This window comes from Primulina tabacum, chromosome 11 (genome assembly GCF_025594145.1).
Source record: "Primulina tabacum isolate GXHZ01 chromosome 11, ASM2559414v2, whole genome shotgun sequence".
Classification (NCBI taxonomy): domain Eukaryota; kingdom Viridiplantae; phylum Streptophyta; class Magnoliopsida; order Lamiales; family Gesneriaceae; genus Primulina; species Primulina tabacum.
The window spans coordinates 24,420,294-24,428,703 of record NC_134560.1 but is presented as its reverse complement, the minus strand read 5'-3'; positions in this window follow the sequence as shown (position 1 = coordinate 24,428,703).

Here is an 8,410-nt window from a genome sequence, read left to right as displayed (position 1 = left end):
GGACCCCGTGTAGACCTCCGTGTACGGGCCCGTGTACTCTCGGAAAAATCATCTTCAGCTGGAAACAAGGGACACGGACCCCGTGCTCACCTCCGTGTACGGGTCCGTGTAGACACTGTCTTCGCAAATATCATAGGACACGGACCCCGTGTACTGGTCTGTGCTCGGGTCTGTGTAGGCACTGGAATTCTTCATCCTCGGCTGTAAAGGACACGGACCCCGTGTGCAGGTCCGTGTGCACCTCCGTGTAGACTCGGCTGGCTCCAACAATGCTTGAATCACATTCCGCTGGCCTCCAAACGTGCTCCCATGCATCACGACCCCTTCATGCTTGCTCATGACTCCTTGTAGTGCCTCCTTGAACTTCTTGAGGCGTCCCCTCGTGACTGGTCCCTCCGGCAACTGTAAAGGATCCCATGCTTTCCTTGGCGCTTGACCACCCGTGTTCGCATCATAATCATTTCAGATTACAATAATAAAAATCTCGGGCATTACATAACGTATTCATATTTGTATTCGTATTCGTCTTCGTATTCGTATCAACAGAAACACGATCGTCGGGCTCACACTGAGACCATAACCCTCACGATATTTCCAACATATCATCGTATTTATTCACAATTCCTTCACGTCCTTCAACATTTCGTATTTCCATCACTTTATAAAAACATGCATAATAATATCGTTTTTCTCTTAAACCAAGCTTGCAACATTCTTTCAATTGTCAACATTAAATCATAAAGATTCCATAGACAATTAAAAAATCATAATTTAACATATAAAAATTCATAACATCCACAATCATTGAAAATAACCATATTAGAATTAAAGGCACTGCCATGACGTTTACTAATTTTTAGGTGTAAAATGACCGTTTTACCCCTATACGTAAAATTTCACATTTTGACTTTTTCTTAATTTCATTGACTCTAGTATGTCCCAAATAATTATTTAATCTAACATGAATTTTTTCATATTTTTATTTGGCTTAAATCGAGGAATTTTAATTTAATATTTAAATAAGACGTATTACTGCTTTTTAATCCCGAATTAAACCAAACTTTCATATAAAATTCTCAAATTACAAACTTAGACTTTTAATAATTATATGAGCTTAAATATAATTTTCCATAATTTTATTAAGCTTAAAACTTTGTGTTTCAATTAACTCGTCAATTAGCGTTTCGTGCGGCGATTAAATCCCGAATAAATCCAAAACTCATTATTTTGATCCCAAATTTTAAACATAACATTTTTATTATTTATTCTACTCTACCAAGTCATGAGCCTCACTCGTGGACCCATGGATTCAATTTTAGCTTTATTATTTTTGTTTTTGCCACCTTATCGAACACACCGAGCCATCTCCTAATTTGCTCGAGCCACGCTCAAGCCACCTCGAGCCAAACCCGATCCAACCCACCTAGGGACCCTACTGACCAAGCCTAGCCCGAAAAACCAGCCTTGGCTAGCTAAAAAAAATCCTGGACAGAAGCTACAGAACCTGCGCATGGGTGAACTCTTGCATATAAACTCCTAGTGACTCTAGGACTCTTCCAGCCCTTAACCACCGAGTCCCACCTGACCCTAGCCATCCCTATACAACGCCCAGACCCAGCCCTAGTCCCTGGAACCCCAAGCCCGAAGCACCTGAATCATTTAACACGAGCTGCGCGTTCTAACCTCTCGCACGGTTCCTCGAGCCAGCAACGACCCAACCGCACCAGCCCCTAGCCCGACCCATGCCCATCTCCCTAAGACCCTGCTGGACCAGCCTGGCTTGCCCCGAGGCCAGCCTCTAGCCTCCTACTACCTAAACATACAGCCACGCATATGCTTTGGAGGAGAGTCCCACATCAAGTGGACTCTTCCCCTGCCCATGGCTCGAGCCACCCTCGAGTCCCAACCTTCCTGAACCTCTCTAGAACACTCTGAGCCATAGCCTAGATGACCTAGCCTAGCCCACTCTCGAGCCACCCTCATAAATCTCTCGGCCACCCTCATGCATGCATGGAAAGAGTCCTTTCACGTGAGGACTCTTCCCCAGCCATTTAGTGCGAGCCCTAGCCCAGCTAGGACCCTTCCTAGGACCTAACCATGACCCTTAGGACCCAACCCCTAGACCTGGTTGAGCCCCAAGCCCCCATGCAACACAAACAAGCCTTGAACCTCAACATGCACATGAACTCTACAAGAAATCCCACGGCTCCTTTTCTGTATGTTTCCCTTTTGATACCAGCCTTTAATTTTCATGTTGTGCAATATATTCATGTGCTCTAGGACCTTTTAAAAACGTGTACAAACATCCCATAACAAATCCTAATCATGGCAGCCCATTATGCACATAAAAATCATGATTTTTGGATCAACAACATGCTTTAAAAATTCACCTTTGATGCATAACCGAAATTATTTGAAAGCTTCACTTGTTTGCATGTAAAACATAATTAAATACTTAATATGATGTGACGATGAGTGAAGGAAGAATATGGCGTGCCTTTGCATATTTAACGCATGGATAATCGTGGACGAATCGAAGAACGGCGGCGAGAAGACGATGGCCTGATTTTTCCCTTGAAACTTTGAATATTTCTTTCAAAACTAAGGTGTGTGCCGTGTAAATTGATTGGGGAGAATTTGAAAGTGTGGGGCGTGTATAATGTAGGGTTTGGGTTGGAGTTTTTAGCTTTAATTTTTAATTAACCCACCAATAAGGCTTAGGCCCATTAAGCACCAAAATTAGGCCCATTAGTCTTATTTAGGATTTAATTAAAATATTAAAATAGTTTTGTTAAAATAAGTTTGGGAATTTAATAGCCGGGTTGCTCAAAAAAGTCCGTATTTTGTTGAAAACCAACACCGATAAAATTTAGGTCACGGCGTATAAAATCATCTCAAAACCCCATATTTTCAAAAATAAGAAAAAGCATCAACCTTATTTTAAATAAATAAAAACAAATAACCAATAAAAACATTTTCTATTTTTCTGCCTTCGGTCTCCGTTCCTCGATCGCAACTCGAATTTTCTTTAAAAATATATTTTAATGTAACCATGTAGAAAAATATATTTTAAACATGCAAATGTGTACAGCATAATTAATTTATGCAATTAAAATATTTAATTAAAATGCACAAAGAATTTAATAATTACATGCATGTGGTTCGCGTGGACTTTCGAATTTTCGGGGCGTTACAATCTCCCCCTTTAAATTGAATTTCGTCCTCGAAATTCGCTTATCCTCCATAATCAAAAGTTTTGACTTAGTTCTAGTATCCCAAAAATCCACGCTTCCGCTGCGATACTCTGATAAAACTTAAATTTTAGGATGTCCTTACGTCTCCTTGATCTCAATTAAATTTTCTTTCTAAATCCTTATTTTGCAATTAGCAACTTAAAAACGACCCACGATGACTTAGTTCTATTTTGCTATAACCTTGAATTTCAACTTTTCTTACAATTCCCAATATTAAAAGATGAATAGCCATACTTATCGTATATTACTTTCTTATTTTATACTCAAAATGTTTATCAACTTATCAAATTTCAATCTTAAAATCCCAAACGTATCCGCTAACGCTTAAATTTTTCAAGCCTAATATTGTTTAATCCTTAAAACCCTTGATTAACATTTCTAAATCATCGAAAATTCTTATCATTTAACTCATTCAATTCTCGCTTATTGCTATACTAGTCCCCAAATTCCTTAAAAATTGCAAAATCAATTCTTAATTTCCTCAAAAATCATCCTAATTGGTCCTTAATTTCAAAAATCCTACAGTTAACCCATAAGTACTCGGTATTCTTAATTTTCTTCTACAGTTTTCCCATGACATAATTTCGATAATTTTAAACTTATTTACTCCAAAAGTCAATTCTTATAGCTAATCTTACCTTTCATCAAAATTTAAAATCTCAATTTATACATTTTCTTACTTTCAAAGATCATCGCACTCAAGTCATTATTCTTTATGTTAATTCTCAAAATTAACTCAACTAGTAACCATGAATCATCAGTATTTTATTAGAAAAATCTATGAGTTCCAAAAAGCATTCATAATATTCACGATTAACTTATGGCTCAAAAGTCGAACGTCAATACTAAAACTGTAGAACCCGAAAATCAGATTACGTAGAAGCCATGCATAATTGCTACTATTTAAAATAAAAAAATGAATTTTTATAAATATATGAAGTGTTTGATTTATTTTAATAATTTTAAGTCATGATTATTTATTTTAAAAGTAGATGTTTAGATTTATCTTTCCAGGATAAATACGCGAGGTCGGACCGGAGTTTGGAGATTAAAGATAAGATTAATAAGATTAATAATAAGAAAATATTCCTAAATTTAATTTAAGTCAAAGAATAATTTAATTTAAAGAAAAAGAATGTCCTTGGGATTTAATAAATTAATTAGAGCTAAGTTGGTAAATAAGTTCTTTAGGTTAATATTTAATTAAAGCTTAAATTAAAATATGTAAACAAAGGGGGATAAACTAATCTAAGTCTAGTATATTCAAGAAATTAATCATAGCATTTGAATATTTAAATTTGAGGTCATGAATGCCATGCAATAATCTAACCCAAATTTAATGTGTAAATTCACTAAAATATATAATGAGAGTGCTAAACTTTAAGCAATTAAAATACAAGATTTAAACAATAAAATACCATGCAATTTAGCAATAATAATTTTGAGTCCAACATTTAAAATAATTCAAAGGTTAGTAACACCCCATTTAAACCACTCCTAATTACACTTCATGGTGTATTCATTTACACTCTTAATTCACCAAGTAATGGTAATTCAAATATTAAAGCACACCACATTCATCCTCATCTTACTACCTAGCATACCAACGTGTATATGCAACAAAAATGAGGGAAAAGAATAGGCTAGCAAGGAATAAGAAAACATTTCAAACCATTCCACTTCTTGAGTTGTAACTCCCATTTTAATGTATGTTATGGCACCATTAACACCTCCTATACCACTCCTCTTCATTGCCTAACAAGCCTACACCCTCACCTTCGAAACATATCAGAAATAACAGCTTAGGAACGTGATAACAGTAGCTGAAACAAGAAGGAAAACTCAACTCCGCTCCGCCGCTCGCATTCGTCGTATTGATTTGTTTTTGTGTCAAAACAAATTCCAGGCATGTATATATTATTTCTTTGCCCTTCAATCAAGTCATATTAGATATTTTTAAGCAGTATATGTTCATGAATCAAGCAACATCACGAAAATGACAGCAACATCCAAGCAAAAATCTGTACAGGATTTCTTGGCTCTCTTGTTTTCAAATTCACGGTTTGGTGTGTTTTTGGTTGCTTACAGGGAGTTGCTCGATTCCAGGCACACATGGCTGCTACTAGGCATGATTTAGAGTGAGTTAAGGTGTTATTGGTCCATTGGTTTACATCCATACACTCAGGAATAAAAGATATGACAACAACATTTTTATGAGTACAGAATTTTGGATCACAGTTTCTGTCATTGAATTGTTTAAAGGGGTGTTCGAATCTTGGCTGTCCTAGGGACTGTAGCCATGGTTAGAACCCTTCCTTATCATGTCTAGGATGTGACCAAAACAATTTTTTTCAAGCTTGGTTCACGGATCCTTGGGATTTTTACATAAACATGACAAGGGCCCATCGATTTTTCAAAAATCTGATTTCTGTGTGAGTGTGAGTTCGGTTTTTGGGTGTTTTCTGGATTATGATTGGCTTCTAGCCCATAGCCATGGTTCATACAATACTTCATCATGTCTAGATTGAGCCATGGTCGATTATAGGACCACTGGAAATGATACAAGACAGCAAGTTAGTGCAAAACATCACAGTACAGAATTTTGTGTCTTGGGTTGGAGCTGTGATTTGTCCTAGGTATTTGCTTGGGTTATGGTTGGCTTTTAGCCCTTAGCCATGGTCCAGGTCATGCCTTAGGATGTTGGTAAGAGTCTTTAGGTGGTGGTTCAAGCCCTTGGTCATTAAATTTCAGAATTTCCCCTCAAATACACAAGCTGCTCCTGCTGTAATTTGACAGCAACTTGCTGTTCGGTTCATGAGGTTGGTTTGAGATCTTGGCTGGCTTTTAGCCCATGGTCTTGGACTGGACAGTACTCAATGAGTTAGAAAAGTCATGTTTTTGGCCGTTCGTGATTCGGTCGAGTTTAGAGGTCGTACGAGAATTTACGGTGAAAGGTGCCAAAATGACTCTCGAAAGAGTGTTTTATGTTTTTGGATTCCTTTCACCCATTTTCGTGTTTTACAGTTATTATGCATATTTTTTTAGTATTTTTGGAGTATTTTAATCATGGTTAAACGTCGGTTTAATGTTGGTTCGGGTTGGTACGATACCATGATTAGAAATCAAGTTGTTGGTCCTAATAGTCTCATTTTTGGTTCTATTGTTAAGTTTTTGTCAAGTTAAGATTTATTGCAAGTGTCACATATTAGAAGTAAGTCGCAGCAAGCCTGGGGACGATCCAACTCATCCGGTAAAAATAAGGTTATAATTATATTACGTGCATAAAAATATAAAATGTTTATTTTTGAGATATATGCTATATGTCTTGTGGCCACCTTATGCTTACGGGTTTGGAAGTCGGTAGGCGCAACCGAGGACCTCTCCGCCCGGTGATTTACGATCGTTTTATGATTATGTATGGGTACGGACATCCAGTCCAAGGGCTGTGATTGATCTCTACCGCCCAGTATACTGTGGTTTAGTCTGATCAGGCGCTTACGTTATGTTATGGGCCACTTGCTTAAAAACATTATCTCTACCAGAAAATTATGATATGACATGTCAGAGCTCTATTGAGCAAAGCTTTTACGTATGATTTTCAGATATGCACGTAGTTATAATTATTCATGATACGATTTGCACCGTACGCTTTACGATATCATATTTTTACGTTGCATGAGATTTTATTATATATATTTACTTGTTATACACGATATATACATGTTGAGTCTTTAGACTCAGTAGACTTGATTGTTGTAGGTATTGATGAGGTCGAGACTGCGGGCGGAGACCAGTGAGCGATCTTGGGACAGCAGTAGTAAACCCGAGGACCTCATGATTTAGTTTATGCACCTTTTATTATTCAAACTCAATTTTAATACGAACGTTGGATTATTTTTAAGTTGATGTTTACGTTTAATTATTTTTAAATTGTTGGTTGAAAACAATATTTGCTTTCGCTGTTATTTTAAAGTTAAAATTATTTACATGTTTACTTTAATTAAATAGGACAAGATAATTATTTATTTAGAAAATTTTTAATAATTCCGCAAAATTACGAATACGAAATACGGGCCTTTACAGTTGGTATCAGAGTCTATGATCTTGTAAAGGGTTGTACTACTACTGCTCTCGAGAAGCTCATGAAGTCACGTCTTTGGTCTGTAAGTTTTACGATTACGCATTTATTTCAAAGCTTGAAATATTTTTACATCATGATTGCATGAAAGATTTTACGTCAAGATTACGATTATGCATTATTTATTTAAATTTAAAGAAATAGTGGAATTATGCATGTTGGTTACGTATGGGTTATAATTATGGAACAGCATGCCTCCTTGACGCCGTGTTGGACGCCCGAGAGGTAATGATGAGCGCCGTCATGAGGACGGTGAGGGTCAGAGACAAAGGGAGAACGAGGAGAGAGATCTACTACCACCCCCTCCACCAGACATGAATGCCCAGATGCTAGCTGGGATGACTCAGTTCTTCGCAAAGTTTGCGGGGAACAATGCAGTGGGAGCCAGACAGCCGGGACCGGAGGCTATCTATGAGCGGTTCATGAAGATGCGACCAAAGGAGTTCTTAGGGACTTCCAATCCTATGGCTGCCGAGGGATGGATTAAGTCCCTTGAGGTTATTTTCGAGTTTATGGGGCTTGAAGGTAGAGATAGGGTTCGATGTGCGACCTACCTGTTCGGAGGAGACGCTCGCCTATGGTGGGAAGTAGCATCAGTGGCTTTGGATTTGACTACTTTGAGCTTGGAGCACTTCACAGAGGTATTCTATTCTAAATATTTTACTGAGGAGGTGCGTTCGAGGTTGACCACGGAGTTCATGACCCTGAGGCAGGGAGACTTGGCTGTTACGGAGTTCATCCGTAAGTTCGAGAGGGGATGTCACTTTGTACCCCTAATTGCTAATGATGCTGGAGCTAAATTGAGGCATTTTCTGAATGGTCTGCGGCCGATCATACGCCGTGATGTTAGGGTGGCTGGCCCTACTACCTATGATGTTGCTGTTTCCAGAGCTCTAGCGGCGAGCAAGACCAGAATGATATTGAGCACGATCGCCTTGGAAAACGACCATTTCAGGCACCACACCGTCCTCCTCAGTCACAGCATCAGAATAAGAGACCTTTCCACGGTCCACCCAAG